At 37.6% G+C, this 21536-nt stretch overlaps 1 long non-coding RNA gene across 1 annotated transcript; it reads left to right on the forward strand.

Moving 5' to 3' along the window:
• The first annotated feature begins 2211 nt into the window (after positions 1 to 2211).
• Positions 2212 to 19466, forward strand: LOC129783730 (uncharacterized). Its single transcript, XR_008745580.1, has 3 exons — positions 2212 to 2358; positions 4088 to 4279; positions 19234 to 19466. It is a non-coding gene; the product is annotated as an uncharacterized LOC129783730 (long non-coding RNA).
• The last annotated feature ends 2070 nt before the right edge of the window (positions 19467 to 21536 follow it).

The following is a 21536-nucleotide window of genomic DNA, read 5'->3' on the forward strand; positions in this document are numbered from 1 at the left end:
TCAGCGCTGAGATTCTAAAATATCATCCTGATGCATAGTGAAGCATCTAGACTGATTTAAAAAAAACAACAGAAAACAAAAGAACAAAACCAAACAAACCAAACTGCCCAACATTATAGTATTTCAGTCAATCCTAAAGTTGGTGTCAATCAGCACTACCTCCTCTGACTCCCATGTAATTCTGACAATATGAGCCAACTGAGACTGTCCTCTTAATGCAGTAATATGGAGAGTATCATGTTTAAACACAGCTCTAAAAAATGCCAGTTCTCCTTTTGGCTGCCCTTCTCCATTTTTAACAGAGCAATGAGGAAGGAATGGACTGTTTCCTTACTTTCAAATTACTTTTCATGTAATTTCCTTCAATTGTCTGTTCTTGTGGAAAAGAAAGGAATTTTAAAGCCAGTGTTTTCAATGAAAATTGGAAAAGATTGAAGATTAATCTCTTTACAGAAAAAATATAATTGGAAGGCAGTTTCTTCAATGAGGAGTGATTCAATAAACAACATTCATCCATTTGAAGGTATAGGATCTTTTAGTATAATTAGAATGCACTCATTTTACAACTGAGTACCTTGTGTCTCTGTCCTCCCACCTTTGGGTGTTGTCTTTCAACATGCTGTACAACAGCTGCCTAGAAGGCACTGGGGCAAAGCTCGGGACATTGCATGTATCAATCTTTACCTTTTGAACCATTCTGAGTTTTGTTTCATTGGAAAAAAAAGTGCTTTAAATAAGAAAAACTGATTTATGAATCTAATGGGTTAATCCTTGCTTAAGCAATTAATGTTATTCCCACTTCACATTCCCTTGAGATTTGAAAAGTTGAATAATTTCTTGCTTCACATTCTAAATACTGAAGTATATAGCTTCTTGTAGAGAAATGCTTTTATATTTTCTTCCAGAAATGACTGGAAGTACGAGTTTGATCTTTGTATATTATATGTGGTGTCCCTTTGATTTCTTTTAGATTGCACAATACCATACAAGTGCAAATTCTTTTTGTATAATTGCAGTAATTATCGGGAACGTCAGACTTTGCAATAAACTGTTGGAGGTGGAAGAAATCTGCTCTTGCAGGGAAGATTTGTTCCGAATTTGCCCCAGAGAAAATGGAATGATCTGCATGCTTAGCACTAAAGAAATGATTACAGTGATTATAGATTTCTTAGTTATAGAACTCACAGAACAAAGGTGCCTTTAAGAAAGATTTAATGTCTCACTGTGTGTTTATTCCTGTATTTGCCTGTTTGATTTACTGTATTTAAGACTTTCAAATTATAATGTGTATGTAATGCAAGGGATGGGAAAGAGTGAACTGGTAAAAATCAGAACATTTCTACTATTTTAAATGGAGCAAGAAAGATTTATTTCAGCTGAAAGTCTGATTATTGAATTCTAACCTCTATAAGCTGTGGATATTCCATCCAATTCTTTTTAATAATTTGCCTGTCTAAGGAGCTTTTCAAAACAAAGTGATCATCAGTCGAAACAAAATAAGTATCAGTTTCTTTATTCAAAATTAGAAATAGCTTCTCCGATGCAGTTTGGCTTGATAAGAGTCTGATGTCTCCACATGCAAAACATACATAATGAAAGAGTTATTGGTGGTATTGTCTCTATCCCAGAGAACAATAGTATTGTATTTGATTAAGGCTCAGTATGTGTTTACTGCTGCCTAAAGGACTGAAAAATTAGGGAGCATATTTGTCAAATTCCAACTTCATAGAAACAGAGGAAGTAGAGGATTGTAATAAAGCAGTACTTCTCTTACAACAGAAACACCACCAGTGTAGGTCCCACTAGTGCTTTAGAGTGGTATCCCTCTCTACTTCATTGCTGACTTTTCTTGTTAGCTGTATATGAAATAGTACACATTACTTTCATGGAAGAAGTTCCATTTCATGATGGTCTTACAAGACAAACAGAGAATTTCTTTTCACAATATTCATCAAGGATGTCATTCTTGGCATCTGAGGCGGAGGGAGGCGTTATGCTTTGTACATTTGCAAGAACATTTTTTTTTCCTTACTTGCCCAATAACTGCCCTCTGCCTGCCTCTCTTAGCTCAGTCCATCTGATTTTTCATTACATCTTTATTTTTTTCTGTCCATGAAACTGAATAGAGAGCCAGGGGATTTTAATCACCGGTTCTGGTGAAGATTACACTTTTCAAATAGTACACAGCTATATGAGCAGTTCAAAGAATCCACTTGTCCTATAAAAACATTGTTATGTTTTGTTTTCCATTTTAAAACCGTAACTCACAGTTATTCAGTGTCAAGAATTTTTCTGTGCTGAAAGACTAAAGCTCCAGGACTTCACCAAGGCTACAAATAGCTGATGTATCACTAGCTGGTAAGTGGTTTAACAACTAACATATGAGGGCACTACAACGAAGGATACCAGTTTCAGTTCCTTTCTTCTGATTTGATTTCCGACAAATACTTTAAGATACTGATTCCTCATCTGTGAAATGAAAATATTTCTTGTTCCCTCAGATGGGAGCCATTGTATGAGCCAGTAAGCCTATTCCCTACTTGAGCAATATGAAGCACTAAATAACTAACTAGCTGTGTTGCAAGAAGATGAGTTTGTCTGTGTCATAAGCAGTCTGGAAGCTACTCAGCTCTTCTTTGTTAATAACAATAATAGTTCACTGTTGTAGAAATTTGAAATGTATTCAGATCTGTTTTCTGCCCCATGAAACTTCAAGGTTAGGTCTGGCACAAACAAAAGGCTGATGATACAATGCACTAAGAGATTGCAGGAGCCCCGACGGTGGGCATTTATCAGAGTTCACCAGTGAAAGGCTTTTTTTGTATGCTGTACATCTGAGCAAGTAGGAAAAACTAATAGCTTTGACTTCAGGAGGCCAGACAGTCTGTAGACGAGCACTGTGCAGACCTCCAGACTGCCCTGCGAAGGCTCCTCAGTTCTTGCCCTCAACACTCCTATTATTCCCTTGCAATTGCTGCCAGTTGGCTGGGTAACCATGGGCATATTTGAAGAGCTGAATTCTTCCCTCAGTTACACTTGGCACCACTACGGACTTCAGGGGAGCTGCAGGGTGTAACTGAGGGCGGAACTTGGCTCCCAGCATCCACTACAAACCAGGTCAAGGCTACCAAATGCATTTTTATTCTTAATGTTTCAATCCATACCATTAGCAAAAGGAACCTAAAGCAATAACTGTATCACCTTGCTTGAGAAAGCTTGGCTCTTTCATTTGGGCATAAGATTATGTGGTGCATGAAGCTTTGTCAGCATGCCAGTGCATATGGAAAGAAACACATTTCTTATACCTGAAGTGCAGACTTGGTGTCACTCATGCTGCAGTCTACCCACCTATCATACTGAGTTAAGCCAGCTTCTGAAGCTGTACTTGAAACAGTGCTTTGTTTTTACCACATATTTTTATTTCATGAAACAGAGCTAAGTATCCTGAAACTAAAGGAGTATTTTTTCATGCTGCTATAATTTGTGAAATAATGAGACATTTTGGTCTGTTAACTCCTCTTAAGTCTCACCACAATGTTATGCTTTGACTTCATTTGTGGTTGCAAAATATTTACTTTTCTCTTTAGCAGATTATATGAAGCTGTGTATTTTGTCTTGGGAGATACATACATATATTTATATATATATATTTAATCTTAGTAGAAGCTGTTAGTAAAGCTACCTTTGTGCTTCAATCTGTTTTTGGATCCTCTTAAAAAATTTTTCCCAGGATATTGTGGATTTATTTGCTGATGTTATCTTTTCTTAAAGAAAGGTTAGAACACAACGATAATGTTTTTTTCACTGTGCAGGTCATATGCACACAAAGAAGTCTTCACTTGTATGGTGAATATGTTCCCCAAACAATTATTTAGTAATATTAAACCTTCCCTCATTAGAGACTGTTAATACAGGGTGGTATTTCTAAAACTGCCAGAGGGAGATAAAATCTTAAGCCTTCGAAAAAGTCAGAGTGAGCTTTTACTAGGACAAACTCCACAGTAAAGGAGGCAGTACTGTCTACTTAGGATTCAAACAGTGGGACACCTGCACTTATTTTCCTTCCTTTTCTACCAACCCACACTAGGTTTAATCACCAACAACCTGATCATCACTCATTTATCAACTGCTATCCAAGCAAAATTTGGATAATGAAGATCCAATGCAAAACCGAACAGCTACAGTCTTCAGGAGACTTGATTCTACATTTGAGCCACCTGTAGTCACAGTGCTGCCTGCTTATACAATATGACTGTGAAGTAATTACACTTTAATGCTGGTAAGAGGTTATGATATCCTTTGAAAAAAACCAAATGTGTATCTAGTCATACTTCTCTTCCCCCACCCCTGCAGTGAGAATTCAAATATGACTTCCTCATTGTCTGGGAATTCCCCTTTACCAGGTTTTTAGAGTCCATCTTCCCTAATACTTTTCTCGCTCCATTCCCTATCAGTTTAACGCCTTGATGTCTCCACTGCTTTCATTAGCCTTGGGACTTCTCTCGTTTCCCCACAGAGTGCCTAAATTTAGTAGCTACTGAGTCTTGTAGGGATAAGTTTGGCATCAAGGTAAAGAAACCTACAAAGGAATTCACTGCACACAAAGGCACTAACACTGCATCATTCCTGCAAATTAAAGCTTTTAGTTATCTTTTTCATCATTTCTGTGGCTCTTACTTTAAGTTTGCCCAGACTCTCAGCAATTTTAAAGATGTATAGCACCTGAATCTGGCAAAGATTTCAAGAGTTGTACCGCCAGTGCCAAATACAAAGACAATATAATCCCTCTACTTATATTCAGCATCTCCTTTTCCTAAACACAAGTATTTGCATTCACTCTGTTGGCCAAGAGATTATAGAGGAGGAAAGTCATGTTCTGCTGAGCCCTCCACAGAATTCTCAGATCTTTCTCACAGGTAGCTTTTTGCATAGATATGATATTTTATTTGGTTATACTGAAACACAGTTAAATGTTCCCACTATACTCTGTTGCAGACTCCTGTCAGCGATCTTAATTTTTCATGACTTGTCAGCCTGCATATGATCTGCAGTTCCTGTCAATTAGCTTACATTTTCTTTATGTCTGACCTGAAACTCTAAACTTGAAAAAAGTAGATTTTCAGAAGTCTTTAGACACCTAAAGAAAGGCACCTTGTTACATTAAGAAAGGACTTAAGAAATAAGTTAACCAAGGCTTTACTTATTCCAGTGATAATTTTTCTGTAGGCAAAAAAGGAACAACAGATGCCTATAAAACTTTTATCATACACATACTTTGTCATTGTACTCCAGAGGGCAGTGTGGTAATACCGATGAGATTTGGCTATCAAGTCATGCAAGAATCCTCCATATTTTCATACTAAAAACAAACATTAAATTGTTTACTAATAGTTTTACACAGAGAAGCCATCAAATACTCGAAGAAGCATCTGAGGAAATGCTATTCACACTTCACAGGTACCTATGTTAAAACAGTTTATAAGGAGATGAGTTTAAAATTCAAACTGTCAGTCTTCCTATGCAGTATTTTAGTTTTATAAAAGGATTGCGCAGTCTCAAGATAAATTCAAACAGAAAACAAAATAAAAATAGCTTTCATTTCTTAAAAAAATGTTTATTTTCTAATGATTTTCCTGCTCAGCCTCTATTTTGGGTGAGAAAAATGTTACTATATTAACTGCAAGTATAACATATCCTGTATTAAGTGCTTTCTTCAAAGTGAAATATACGTAGGAAAATGCTGCTTGACTAACTTTTATAATTTGTGATATATAAATTAGAGAAGAAAAAATAAAACTTTTACATATTTTTTACTTCAGAAAACATTAGCTGTTTGTGCCTTAAGCTCTTGGTGCTTCTAGATGCTGCAGCCTAAGAAATTGCTTTGTTTCTGTGATTTATTTTAAGACAGGTCTTAATGAAAATCACACCTCTTCATAGAAAAGAAAAATCTGCATCCAAAGTGTGCACTCAAAAATTTGAATCAAGTTTCCATAGTTACTTTTCTCAGAAGTATTTTCTCCGAATAACCAGTCTTGGTTATTAGGGCAGTGCAAATCTGAATAGCAGAAAACCAACTGGACAAATCAGGTTATCCAAACTTCTCAATAATGAAGCCATTGCCACAATATATTGAGCAATGTGCATAAACACAGAAAAACTAAACGTTTAGTGTGAGACTCTTATTCCATAGAACAGTTGGAGAAAGGAAGTACTCTTTTTTTTGCAACACTTGAATATTTGAGAAATTAGGTAACGGCCTGAATCAAACAGTTTGCAACTCTTCAGCCAATAGCTTACCCTCCTCTTCTCAACCTCAGTGTTAACACAAGACCATGTACTCAACTACCTTCTTTGTGCAAACACATAAATTTAACCCTCAGCTAAGGACAGAATCCCAGGAAACTAAACCAATGGATTCACAAAAAAACACTTTGTATTCTCTATGCCACCACATGTTTACAAGCCAAGCTATATTTTTCTCAATACAACAATTCAGCTGCATAAATAATATCTCTAATTTCTGAAGCTCTGATTTAGCTGTTTAAAATTGTCTTGACTAGAAGTAGGGGTGTTTATTATAATTATCCATCTATAGTGAAAAAACTCTGGAAGTAAGAATTCCTTCCAGCTGCCCCCAAAATCAAAGCCGAAATTAATTTTGCTTAGGTACATCTCTGTCTTTCAAGGTAACGAGTATTCCTGATACATCAGCTGCAATGACCAAGAATATAGTTGATTCTTATTACTGTGGGGATTGGAGATACGTGCATGTAATTTCCTGCACATATTTAGTGGCTATGGGTTGCTCCAAGCCTTAGTATTGCCTGTGCTAATTTGCAACTCCTGCTTCAAAAGCCCCGATGGAGTGGTTAAAACAGTGCAGTAATTCACTTGTCCTCCCCTTGTACCAACTTCTTTGTTTCCTGTAACTGTTTTAACTGAACCTTTACCAGTCATCATTTTTCCCCCCTCTTCCTCTGTCCCTACCATAAGCACAGAGTGAGTAATGGCAACTGTCTGGGCAGAGGACTTTATTTCATTTCATCCCTACACCAGCAGCCTCACCTGTTACGCTTACCTGAGCAATTCTAGATAGAACTTCCTGCACAGGTTTCATGATTGCCACGAAGGTGGTGTGAACTATGTATGACTTAAGGCATTTCCCAAAGGTCTGAGGTCAAAGGGTTGATTACAGTATTTGACTACATTATATTATTGGAGTAAAATTTATTCCCTTTATCATTGTCCCTAGTATGTTAATCTGGCAAGTAGCCAGGCCCCAGTTATAATTGTGCACATGTATACATATATGTATGTGCCAGAATGCTAAGCAACTGAGAATTAATAGCCATCATCACAGTAACAGTAGAAAACTATTCCTCAAGAGTATTATTATATAAAATTACAATTGGATCATATTCCAATTGTTTTAATAAAGTGACTACAATATAGGGCATTGTTTAGTCAGGGTTGGTTATAAAATTCTGAAATTAAGCTCTAACCTGTATGTAGTAGAAGGTTTCATATAAATAATGCCAGCAAGACAAACGGGAATCCCTGTATATTGCAACCATAAAAAAAGCTTATGGAGTGTTGCTTTGCTTATTATGGATTTTATCAGGGTTTTGTTGAGTGAAGTAGCAATTAAAATAAATATGCTGTCCCAGAAAACATTTATGACTCTTCTGTCTACTCAGAGCAGACTATACTGAAAGAGACCATGGCTTGCATTTCAAAACACGCTTTAGGCTTTCCTTTCAATGGTTGTAAAAGCCTAGTATGTGTCTCTTCACAAGTGATTTGATGAAGCCAAAAACCTACTGAGTCAAATTTTTAGAATTTTGGGTCCTATGCCACTTGTCTAACACAGTAGGTGCCTTTCCCAAACAATTCTTAGGTCATTTATGATGACTTCAGTGATCCAATATAGTGTTCTTAAAGTCAAAGGAAGCTTTTGCGCTGGATGAGCTTTGGAAGAAGCCTTGTAAACCACAGATACTTTTCATTCTGTAAGATTTTTCTGGAGTAATTTAGACACAAGAAACCTTCCCAAAGAATTCTGGGGAAAGTTACCTTTTACTGTGAAAAGGGAAGAGGTGACCGATTTTAACATATCAGGGTCTTTTGAAGGAAAAGTGAGCAGAATCACTTTTATACTGAGGCCTTCCCAATCCCAAGCGAAACACAGAGCTCCTAAACATGCTGCAACACTTTTACCCAGTCTCCCCCCAAAAGAAGGATGTATTTAAGGAAGGTTCAGTAGGAGAAATCAGTAATTAGAATCTGTAAATAATTAAGCTTAGAGGGAGGTTGGCTAAATATAGTAACTTGCAAGGGAAAATACATTTTCTGTGGTGTGAAAAGACACAGGTACTGCCACAGTATGTTTTTGACAGTTCATTAACTTTATCTGTGGGCCCTGCCCATAGAAACAGTGATTTTTTGGCCGAGTTCTGCTTCATTGTTTATCTGTGTCTTGCAGGTTCAGCAAAACTGCTTTCATTTCCCTTTGTCCACTTTGTTGTTATGAAAATAGATTTTAATAGTCCAGCCAGGAATTTTAATATATGAAAATCAAACTGCATTCAACATTTGCTGTCTGTGTTCAAATGTACACTGAACTAGGCAGCAACAGTGTTGTTTAGCCCTGTAGTAATCAACTCTCATCCTACCATGGGCATTTATGATGATTACAGTGGACACATAGACATAGACATAGGAGGACAGACAGAAATTAAAAAAAATATATGGTAAATATGTATTCAACTGACTTATTTACTTAAATGGCAATAAATATATTTCCATTATACAATAAATGTAACTATGTGGATTGTCACAAAACCAGCAAGAAAGAATGCTCTTGTAGATATAGTATTCCCTTCAGACTTGAGATCTGTATTCAGCTCCTCTCTCATAATATTTCTTATTTCACAGAGGAAAACACATTTTTTATATGCTATATTTCTCCCTGTGTAAAACTCACTCTCTGTTACACTAAAACAGCAAGACATTTGGGACAGAGGCTGTGTAATTACACTCTTTATAGAACCTTGTAGCAGTATTGGCTGATCTCAGCTGGGACTGCGAAGTGGTGTACGTAAAACAAACATTTTTGTATTTAGCTTGATTTCACTGCCAACACTTTAGGTCAGCCTCTAAGCTGCTTTTTGATTAAAATACATCAATAATACCCTTTGAATGCCTGTATCTCTGTTGTTTCCAGCTACACACTAATTTTGTTGTCCTCATTTATACAACATTTAATTTTCTGGTTGTTCTCTGGAGAAATTCCATAGTATTTTTCAAAGCTTTTTTTCTTGCTTCTGTGGGTATGCTGGCTTTCTCCAAAAGACACCTGACTCTCTGACATCTTCTTACTCATTCCCCTGTGATTTCCACAGGATAAGAGCATCAGTCATTGGTGTGTAATTATTTTTAATTCACTGGTACTTTCATTGGACCAGCTGCATGAGGGACTGAAACTGGTACAATGAGAAGACTGAAGCAGATACATAAAGCAATCGACAGAAGACTGAAGCTACACATGCTTACACATAACTGCAGGTACACCACTTAGCCACAATACAGTTAATGACTCTGGCCCCCAAGAAGTTATGACCCAATGCACTGATTCTGCAAGCTTTAAGCAAGTGCTTCAGTGACTCAGTGCTGTGTTGCCTATGTTGTCAACTCAGTTCTTACCAAGAATCTTACAATGTATGACATCTGCCTAAAGTCCCATTTCTGAAAGTCATAAGTCTGCATGAGAACTTCCAGATTCATTTGGGGAAAAAACCTATGTTTCTGTCATTGCACAGAAAAAGACTGGAAAACATGACACAGATGTTTCCTTAAGGCTCAGTAAACAGAAAGACATTTCAAAAATACCTTTTTTTCAAAGTTCTTTGGTTTAAAGATCACATCTTTTAAATCTTAAAGGCCAGCCTGATGTTGTTTTAGTACTTCAGGTTGACAGAATGATCAGTGGGACTGTTCACAGAGTACAAAGATAAAAATGTGCAAAAGAACTTTGTCAGATCTGGGCCTACAGCCAGCCCCTCACTCCCCAAGAGCATGTCATATGGCACTACTTCTAAATTTGGCTCAAATTTGTTTTGGTGAGTGCAAAATTTGCCTAGATCCAAAGTTGATTCTGCATCTACCATTTAAAGCTTTTCCATTACATGCAGAAACCTCCAAATAAATAAAAGTTACAAAAAAGCTTTTATCTGGATGTAGATGTGTTTGTAAGAAAGTAACAGTGGTCAAAGCAAAACAACATTGGGCAGGGAACCAGAGCCTGATACCTGAGCTATAACTACCACTGATTACAGTGTTTATTAAACTCACTAAAAATCTCTTCCTCAGTTCCACTTCTTGTAGTCAGATGGCCTCCTGGCCCTTGTCTGAGCTAGAATTTGCCCCCATAAATCCCCGGGGAATCAAGATAAAAGCAATGGCAGAAACTGAACAGGATAATTTCCTTCCTCCCCAACATTTTCCATGTAATGTTGGCAGCTAAATGTGCAAAGTAACAGTTCAACAACGGAAATCTTTGACAATGACTGCATGTGTCACATTGCAGCCCCTTCCTCCCCCTTTTTAGCTGTTTATGCTAAATCACTTTTAATTTACCACATGGAAAAAAACCTCATCTTGGGATGAGGATATGCTGTGCGTGCAGCTTCTTCCTTAACCCCTTTCAAGCTACAGAAAAATCAGAAAAAAAGGGTAGTTTCCTCATCTCCCAATAAAAGCACAAAATTTAAACCCCAAAAGACAATACCTGAAAAAGCAACAAAGGGTCCCTTCCTTTAATCTGCTAATACATACAGAATATCAAATGAATAACCCCCTTCCTCTGCCCTCCCTGACTGATTCTTCCCTCTGAGCACCAGTTTTGCTCTGGGCAGGGAAGGGAAGAAATTACATCAAAATCAACAACAACATGGCAGCAAAATGTCATCCATGCCACAGAAGAAATCTCAGACCTGTTACTAGACCAGCCCTTGACCATTAAAACCATCTGGAATTTTCTAAGGAAGCACCACCAGATCAGTAAGATGGCAAGCAAAGTGGCACTGTTGTTGGGCACAAAGCCTGAAGTGGATGAAGGAGTTTATAATCAAACCTTCCAGCAGGAACAGTGGGGGTTTTCCTCCCAGGTTGCCCTCAGCACAACACTGATGTGCTGCCTACCCTGTGGTGCTCAGGCCTTTCTGTGAGGGAAAGCGCCTCTCCTGTCACCAGCGGGAAAACTCCTGCCACCTGAGGGAAAAATCCTGTCACCTGAGGGAAAGATTCTCTCCAGTCACCTGAGGGAAAGCTCCTCTCTTGTCACCTGGCAGAAAATTTCTGTCACCTGAAGGAAAGCTTCTCTCCTATCACCTGTGAGGGAAAGCTTCTCTCCTGTCAGCTGAGGAAAAGCTTCTCTCCTGTCACTTGAGGGAAAGTGCTTCTCCTGTCACCTGTGGGAAATCTTCTATCACCTGAGGGAAGGCTTCTCTCCTGTTACCTGAGGGAAAACTCCTGTCACCTGAGGGAAAGCTTCTCTCCTGCCACCTGAGGGGAAGCTTCTCTTCTGTCAGCTGAAGGAAAACTCATGTCAGCTAAGGGAAAGCTTCTCTCCTGTCACCTGGGGGTAAAACTGTCAGCTGAGGGAAAACTTCTCTCCTGTCAGCTGAAGGAAGGCTACTGTCCTATTACTTGTGGAAAAGCTTCTCTCCTGTCACCTAAGGGAAAGCTACTGTCCTATTACTTGTGGGAAAGCTTCTCTCCTGTCACCTAAGGGAAAGCTTTTCTCCTGTCAGCTGTGAGAAAACTCCTGTCACCTGAAGGAAAACTCTTGTCACCTGAGGGATTGCTGCTCTCCTGACCAGCCCTGGTCTGGTGCTGCATTCATCCTGAGGTGCCCCACTTTGTCACCTGTGAACTATCCTTCTCCAATCTGCCTTCTAGAAGCTTCATCAGTCCAGCCTGCCCAGATCCCCTCAGGGCAGCATGGCTTCTTCCCGGGAGACTGGAGCAGCGCCTGGTCCTCACAGGCAGGACCAGGGAAACAGCCAGCCCTTGTCCCAGCTTCTCAGCCATTTAAAAGACCACATGCTGGAGTGCAGGCATAGGAAACACTTCTGAGACGTCACAGTTCCAGTGAGTTTCTGGGAAGATTGGTACAAATTAGTGTCTCCTTTTGGTGACAGGGTAGAGCAGAAGTACACTCAAGCCCGTTTCAGGGGTAGTTCAGTGCAGGTGGTGAAAGGGGATGTAATCTCAGAACTAAAGTGGCATTCTGAAGATGAAAACTCTCAGAAACCAGGGATGAAACTGTAAGCCCATGAAATGCAGCAAGTGCACTCTCATAGATACTAGCAGGGCCTCAGAAGCCCAAGAGATTTGTTTGGGACAAGCATTATATCCTTTGAAGGGTTAATGGTGGTTTCAGACAACTTCTTTACTATACTCTTTTCCCACAGTGACATAGTCCCTGGGGCTGGAGGGCAGTAGTATGATAAAATCCAATGCAGAGCTGGTCTTTCAGGTTGTGGAACTTGGCTGGAGACAGAGCTGTGAGGGAAGATGAGGTGAGATTCCGGGGACTGCAGTGGACAATCATTCATCTCACATAAAATAACGGCTTACATTTTAAGATGCAGTTTTGAACGTCAGCCACTTGATGGCCACATTTAAAAATTTTGTTTCAGATAATGCTAGTGCTGTAGACAACGAGATAATGAGACTAAAATGTATGTGGTCAGAAAACCATCTAGACAGCCTCCCATACAGGAGTATGTTTATGCATGTGTCTATTTTGATTGTGTAAATATTTATTTCAATACCTCTCTGAAAGAACATAATATAACATGGAGGAGAGGCAAAGGTTTTATACTATAAGTGGCAATTCAAATTTGACTCTCTGGTCTGTGGTGTGGTGGCTCTTTAGCAGCTCACACTACAGCTAGGGCATGACTTCAGAGGCTTGGAATAAATGTAGCATTGCCTGTATATACTTTTACACAACATAATAATATAAAATAGGATTATCATTAAAATATAATAATAGAAATATTATTTAACACAGTTTGTGAAAGAACTAGCTGTGGCATGAGAGAGTGGCTAGCCAATCCATTTCCTACATCCAATATTGAAACAAAACACACTAGAAGATGTTTTGAGATTTGTTAAGTTACTGACTTATAAAGAAATGTAGAAATCTAATGGTAGTATCAAATAAAGGCAAGACACTTCATGTGGAAAATGGGTACAAAATTGTCTGAATTCTGAAATTCTTCAGATTTAATTTTTTCCTAAGCAAAACATTAGATAAGTCAAAATTACTTCTTCGGCTTTTGTAAATTTGTGTTTTAAGCCTTTGATTGAATTCTAAACCGTTCTGGCTGAGATCATTATCTGAACCTTTTCCTGAGAAATGCAAACCTGCAGTGCTTCTGACCTTTTATTTCTTTTGAAAGAATTGACTTTCAAATGATTCAAGAATATAATCCTAATGGATGCAATTTCCTCTTGGAATTTCATTCTGATGTAGTACATTCTAAAGTTGTGGGACCTGCTGTCACTGCTTGTACTAAAGTTCTTTTGCTGCTACCATAACCTCAGCATTACAGGGGCTCATTGGGAGGATAATGACAGTGTTACTTCAAACAGTATAGTTCCTTTTAATTGTCTTGAGAGCACTTCTGATGATTTCATAAAAGGAAAACTTATTTGTTTATTGTTGCCAAAAGATCTTGGGAAATATAAGGAAAAGAGGCTGTGACAGTGCTGAATAATAATTAAAAAAATCTTCTATATTCCTGTGGAAATTTGGTAAGATCTGGACAACTAAAAAAGCATGCTTTTTTGGATTAGTTTAAAAAAAATTTGGTGATATTTTTAGACATTAGAGTGTTTGTTTTAAAATTAAAAAAAAAAAAAAGGAAGGAAAGAAAAAGCCTGGTTAATATTTTTTCAGCATGAAGTAGTTTATCAAAGAGATTGGGACAGGATCTGGCTCCAAGATGCAAAGCACTTAGTTTAGACTTACTGTAATAGGTGAGCTTCTAAGACTGCAGTATAAATTTCTGTCTATATACTCAGTCCACTAAACAATAAAACTAAGACTATGTCTAATCTCCATCTCATGAATTTGATCTAACTACATCTCAGGAGGCCAAAAAACAGTATCCTGCACTTAGGTTTATAATCCTTAAAACAGTTGATGGTAGTGAGTAAAGTAACAGAAATTGAAGTTTTAATGTGGTTGAGGCGAAACTAAATTTAAAGGAAGCAAACAGGTGTTTGATCTGAAGCTGGAACTTCTGGAGTAGTACTGTACTACACAGCTTCAGTTGAGGAAGGCTCATGAGCAACAGCAATTTCATGAAAATTCACTAGGATCTACCAAATTAAAGACTCAAAGGGAAACAAAGGGTTAGTTTGTGCTGTTTTAGAAGCTAGTTTTTGGAACTGTCTGATACAAAGCTAGCTCCTCTTCCAGACTCTTTTTCTGATCAGCTCCATGTATGTGACATGCTGAGCAAAAGGAGCTGTTTATTGGTCTTTCCTAACACTGAATCTGTTTGAAACTTTGTTCAATAAAATCTAAAATTATCAGTCTTCACTTTGACCACCATGAGTTTCATATGGTTCTAGTAGTTGCTCATACTTAATAATGAAAAGCAATTTTCACTAATCTTTGCTTTCTTCTTTTACTCCTTTTTTCCCTTTCCTCATCCTCCTGTGTGACTGTGGCATTGAATACAGCTGAGACAGAGCTGATTCCATCCTCTGGTACTTATTTTTGGCTCATTAATTTTTGGCAAAGAAGGGACACTTAATAGGTCTGACGCTCCTGGCTAGGTGGTGAGTGATCAAAAGTCAGCACAGTCAATGTTGTTATTTTTTCCAAACTCGTAGTAATGTTATTCCCTAAGAGCCCACAAAAACAAAGCAATTAGGCTGGCCTGATAGGAATGATGGTGGCTAAAACAGCATCAGAAGTGAAGATAGCAGCTTTCCATGGGATTACCTTTCCCCTACTTATTTCTTAAATCTGCTGTAGTCTAATTTATAAAATGACAAGGTAATATGTGTATTTGAAGTACATTATCTGGATTATGCCAACTGTGCTCTTCAGGAATGTGACATTGTGAAATGAGATTTCCACACACCTACAGGAATGAGCAGACACTGTATTTATTAGCCTAGTAAAAATACAATCTTATATCAATAACACCCAGGCACTCACTCCATTTCTTCCTGTTTGTGTTGTGTGTCTGTGTCAGCCTTGTTCTGAGCCAGTGTTGCCAGGTGTACTCGCCAGAGTCTACTCAATTGGAGCTGTGAATACCAGCCAAAAATAGCTAAGACTGATCAGATGCTCCAGCAGAGTTAATAATTCAGAGTCAGTAAAAGTGCATGCAGAAGGTACACACAGCTATTGGCTGCTGGAGGTTTGAACTTGTCATCTGAAGATGAAGTTGTAACTGACATCGGGATGTGGAACACTGTTAGCTGTCTGGACAGGCTGGTTAGTAAGGAACTGGGTGGTAACTTCAAATATTTAGGTTCAAATCCTGCCTTAAGCTGTTGAGTTACTCGATACTTTTTACTTAAGCTGTACCTGTCTTGTGACTTGATTTCCCTATCCCTGAAGTAGAATGATGCTGCTCATAAAATGGAAAGGTTAGATATTCCAAACAAAAGCCAGTGTTGCTGTTTTTGACAGGGAAAATATCCCAGCCGGATTGATTTGGAATTTCATGATATTGGTAATATACTTCTGAATAAGGTGGTGCTGCTGGTATTCAGTGGATGACACACACCTTTGCAAAAATTAGTAGGTTTACAGGGGACTGTTAGAATTGGTGATATAAATGTGCTCCATATACAGATGCATTTCACTAATTCCCCTTTGAATCTGTGAAAGAATCTCAGTGTGTGTTGATCAGGTCCAGATGAGATCTGTCAAAACTCTGGCAGAACCTTCTGTCTTCATTTTGTACATGTCTTCATTACATGTACATGTCTGACATGTACAACTACTCAGGAAATGGAGAATGTCCATTTTGGTTTTATCTCAGTAGATTTAATGTCTCCCTAATTCTGATATCTATTTTGCTAGTATTTTGAGAAAATTGGGTTTTGAATTGAGCCCTTAGAAACTACACTCCTAGGATTAATGAAAACAGTAAACGTGTCTGGTTTGAGACCCAGTAAAGCAGTTCTGGGTTGCCTGCTGCAGCTGGTGAGCTTCCAGGAGGGGTCTGAAAAGGGAAAACTCAACTTGAATTGGGACTACAGTTGGATGACAAAGGCATGGGAGCCTGAAATAAAGAATTTCTGTAAAAGTCTTCCTACATAATGATAGATGCAGCAGGAGATTGCTTTCTTTGTATGTCAATGTCTGACTCATTCTTGTCTGAGACTTCCTTAGTAAAGCTGAATTGTTGGTGCTTCAGAGAGCCAGGGAGCTGTGAGACGTCTTCTGAGGTCTGAGCTTGAAAGGAGTGAAAGACTGTTATTTGAACTTTAGGATGGAATTAAGAAAATGTTATCTAATGCTAGTGCTGAGTCATCTTAGCCTGGGAAGTGTCAGGAGCTGCTTAGGTCAGCTGAAGAATTGGAAAGGAAAATACTGACTCAAGTATTTTCTTGTGTCAGCAGAGGCTCTCTGCTGCATTATGGGCTGAAACTTAGAAGTAGAGATCTGAAGGGGAACACTATAAACAGCAGTTGCTTCAAAAATAGTATCATTCGTTTTCTTCTGAGGATTGCCTAAAGTCATAGGAAATCCTGCCAACTGTCCCTTCTGATTTTTTGACAAGTAATATTCACATCTCTGTTATTTTCTAGCCTAATTACATTACTTGGTGCTTGTTTAAGAAAAGCTTGGTTATACATTCTTTCCGTAAATTGACTTCATCTCAAGAAAAAATTCAGATGCACCTAAGTGATTTAGAAGCCTAATTTAACTGAGCATGAATCACTCCTGAAAGTGCTGTGTGGCCTATTGCTAAAATGAAGCATAATATATTTTTCAAGTTCTTTGGTTGAAGGTCTCAAGAACCTTGTGATCTTCTAAATTAATAATTTTATTCTGTCTATATGTAAAAATATTTATTGACCTTCCCTCCATATGATAACATCACTATGGCTTGCTCTTGGTGATGGGGAACTGTTTGGGAATTTTATGACAAAATAGTATGGGCTTGGAAAATGTTTCAGCTGGGACTCTCAAGGCTTCATTTATTACACATTCTACTGTAATTCCTATGAGGTCTCATGACCAAAACCTTTGCTCTAGGCCTTGAGCACAATTCGGTATGTGCCTCAAAACCTTGCTTCATTGTCCATTCTAAAAGGGTCTCCAAGTAGTAATTATTTCACTTTCGTCTCTGTTTTTTGCTTTCCACTTGTAATATAAGACATATTCCACTGCTGCTTCTAGCTATATGTGCTGCATCTCTAGCATGTCAAGATCTGTTCTATTAATAGTTGTAAATAGCTTGACTCTGTGTGTGGGAGGGTGTTTCTTTACATAAGTTGTGAAATGGTTTACCTTCTATCAGTTCTCTACATGAAGTAAAAGGAACAAAGATTTCTAGCAAAACAGGTTCTTTTTAGAGTGCACTAGATCTTTCATTCAGGGAATGGGGTACAATGAAATTTCTACCAGATTCCTTTCTCCTCTCTTTTCCTTCAGCTTACTATCTAGCCAGGGGGGTGCAAATAGCAACTGAATGGCTAGGCTTGTCCATAGAAGGTCATGCTTAAAGCCTTCTAACTGTAATTATTTTGTCTCCTTGCTCTCCAACACTGCCATGTGAATGAGGTCATGGTAATAAGTGTTTCTAGTCTGGCTCCATAATATCTTTGCTTTATGTCCTTAAAGACTTCTGGATCTGAGCGCTATATTTGAGGACTATTAGGCAGGAATCTTTTCCTGAGAATTTAATGACATTGTTGGAATTATATCCTTATGTTCTTTCTGTCTTTAAGTGATTGTTTCTTCCCTTTAAGTGCTTCAAATACCAAGATTTGGATACTGTGTACTCTGCAAAGAGGGTGGAGGACAGAAATGCCAAGTCATTGATTGCAATTCGAAAAACTATAAAAGCTGTGTTATCTCAAGTATTGCAATCAGGTTCCAATTTGGAAAAATGAATCAAGGCACTTAAACTTTTCTTCTGCCACTTAACATTTCTTTCTTTTTTCAATTAAAGTGTTAGGAAGTGGTGCTGAGTTGGCAGTGGTATATACCATCCCAGAGGAGGCTGTAAAGTAAGTGTTAGAAATGTTTAGTCCTGTCTATAAAAATGACTTTTACTGAAACTCTAAAAAAGTAGTAACAGAACTGCCTCTTCCAGTAGTTTTTGTGGTTATTAAAAGATGTTAGTGCATTGATTATTGTCTAATAGAAATCTAAACTCTTATCTGAACTTTCCATTCAAATTGAATACTTTCTTAACCTTAGCTATCTGGTAAAGTTTCTATGAAATCCTTTACCAGGAATGAAATTCACCACTGCACAAATTAGTAGGCCCAAGGAAATTACTATTGATTCATATAACTAAATCTTGTGGAGACATGTTTTTGATGGAGAGCTTGACTTGAAGATTCATGTTACAATTAATCTCTTCACTTGTTTCACTGCAGAAGTTATTGTAGTTAAGGTCTCTCATATACTAGAATAAATTTTTGGAAGCTGTATCAAAAAGATGGCCCTTCACCAGAACATTAAAATTATTTCCTGTTATTTCTTTTAAACAGAAGATTTATTATTTATACTGTTACACTGCTTCTGATCCTCATGCAATGTAATTGTCAGCATTATGTGCTAACATCAACAATGTAATTTAACTTATTGAAGTGGAACATAGTACCTGTCAGGATTCCTTCAGCCTTTGTGGTTCTCCTCCTAAGGAGAAATTGAGACTTTTTTCTTTTAGTAAGTAATAATATCATTTTGCAGGAGCATCTACCTTTTGAATACCATGATATCCATGATACTGATTGTTTAAAAATCCTTTTCCAGTGGTATTGTGCCCTCAGACACTTATTAGCAGTATTTTATAGTTTTTCTGGGGGTTCAAAATGCCACTGGAGGACAGATGACATACTGTAGTATACCATTACAGTCTAATGTGTTACTTTGTGGTCTCAGGTTGCTTTTCCTTGAGTAGTTGGATACTATCAGTTGTCAGTTTCTCATCTATTGTTTCTTTTCTGCAGAAGCTCAGTAAGTGGGAGATGACAGAGTGGAGGCACTGCCTGTGTTAGGGGAGCAACAGAACTCCAATACTGATATAAATTATTGGAACAGTGTTCATCTGGGGAACTGCAGACAGACAAAGCAGCTCTGAGGAAATGCATCATGTCAAAGACAGTTTGTTTCATCTGAGGCTTGAATAACAGCAGAAGTAAAAAACAGAGTTATCTGGTGAGGGGGAAAGCAAAGTGGAGCCACGGGATGTAAGTATTTTCAAATACTTTCTTACATAGTTCACTTGTCTGATGAGCAGATTACGCATTTTTGGACACAATTTTTCATCTTTGAATAACGAAAATTGTGTTTCCTCTAATGTGATGCATAAGCAGATCGTTTCTTTCCTGTTCTCTAAATATGTGGAATATTTTATTTGAAGAATGGCATTTCAAATATTTTTAGGGGAGTAAACACTTCTGTTTTGCCTCCAAGTATGCACTGATATTTTAATCCAAGTATATACTGATACTTTGATTGTATCTTTTACTGGGGCATCCTTACCAACAAGTAATCGTATTTAAGACTGGGTGTTTTTAATTTCTATTTATGGAACTGTTTATATTTCTACTGTTTTTTTCAAGAGTCTGTTTATGAGAGGGTGTCAATAGCAACAACTTACCTGCACTTACACATGAGCAAACCCAGTACTAAGAATTGGCAACCTTGGATGAGTATGCATAGAGTTTTATGACAGTCTGTAACAAACTGGGTTTTACAAAAAGTTTTTGTTTCACTTGACTCAGCAAAAAGGAGTGTGCGTGTTTATTTCTGATAACTAAGGAATAAGTAAATTTTGGCATTACCAAAAACTTTATGAGACCAGATTTGAATGGGACAAATCAGCTCCAGCCAAGAGAAAAGGAACTCTGCATTGTGCTACCAAACTCAGACTACCATGGCAAATGGAATAAACCAGGATCATTTGGATTTTATGAAACCTGGTATTAACCTGCAATTATTTCTCAGTACACTTTCCAAGCAATACTCAGCAATTAATTCAAAGCTTACGTACCTGTTATAGCAACAGCACTTCTAGTTTTTATAATATTTATGGGGAACTGCAGCACTGCACCAAGCTAGAGTTTTTGCATGCTTCATAAACTGATTATGATGCCTTTTTGAAGAGAAAAATGGTGGTATCATGACTGTATCTTCTCTGTAAGAATTTGATTTGACTGTATCTTGTCAGAGGCTCTAGTTAAATAGTGATTCATCTAACTAAATAGTCTCACAGAGACTGTTCCTTTTGATGGAAGAAATTTGGCCTGCACATGCATGTTACAATTTAATTGACTGTCTTGGAAGTAGCTTGACATTCTTGTCTGTACTTTTTCCACATACTTGATGAAGTGGTACTGGTTTATTTTTTTAAAGATACCTTAATGGTTTTAAGCTCATGATAAGGAAAGTCTCCAAAGAATTTACCTAAAACCTTGTACTGAGCTCAATACTTTCTATGACAGAAGAGTAGCTACTAAGTCACTGAGGAATTAATACCCGTTTCCTTTGTTCTCAATGTGATGGCGTGTCCAATTATAGTGCGTCTTTACTGAAATATTGCTGATTGGAGTTAAAACTTTACTGCTGATCTCAACAGGCCTTCTCTTGCACTTCTTGCCTTCATTGTTCTTAGAACTTCTCTGGTATAGACTTAGTGGATGATGTTATGAGACATTATAAGTCTGAGTTTTTACAAGTATTTTAGAATAAATTGAGGACTCCTTATTCAGCCAGGCTGAATGATGACAGGGAATTTTCCCTATTGTTAGAGCTGACTAGAAATACTTTCCCCTAAAATCAAGTAAACTTCAGTCTTATTGCTATTAAATCTGCAAACTACAGCTGCTTGTTTGGTTTTACGATAAATGTGATTTTCCCCAAAAAGATAGGTTTTGTTTCAATGAAAACAAATTTCTCCATAAACTGGTTTAATTAAAACATTAATTATGACTGGAAAAGATCTTATATAAAATAGTATTAATCTTTATCTGTTAACTGTATCTAAGAAATTTTGCAGAGTTTGGTCCATTGGCAAGTCATGTTGAAATCCAAACTGTCTTCAGTGTGTACCTGCAGAACAAATCAATGCATTCAGTGCAGCTGTGGACTACATATAAGAAGCTTTTAAAATTTGTGTTAATCAAACTCAGTAATGATGTTTCATGTAGAAAAATCATTACTCTCTTAGGTGAAGGAATTGGGAATTACTAATGTTACGATTGTGTATTCTAGTGTTAAATAGCTATCATTGCAAAAGTGTTCTTTTGGA

The sequence above is a fragment of the Falco peregrinus genome, chromosome 2 (genome assembly GCF_023634155.1).
Source record: "Falco peregrinus isolate bFalPer1 chromosome 2, bFalPer1.pri, whole genome shotgun sequence".
NCBI classification, from domain to species: domain Eukaryota; kingdom Metazoa; phylum Chordata; class Aves; order Falconiformes; family Falconidae; genus Falco; species Falco peregrinus.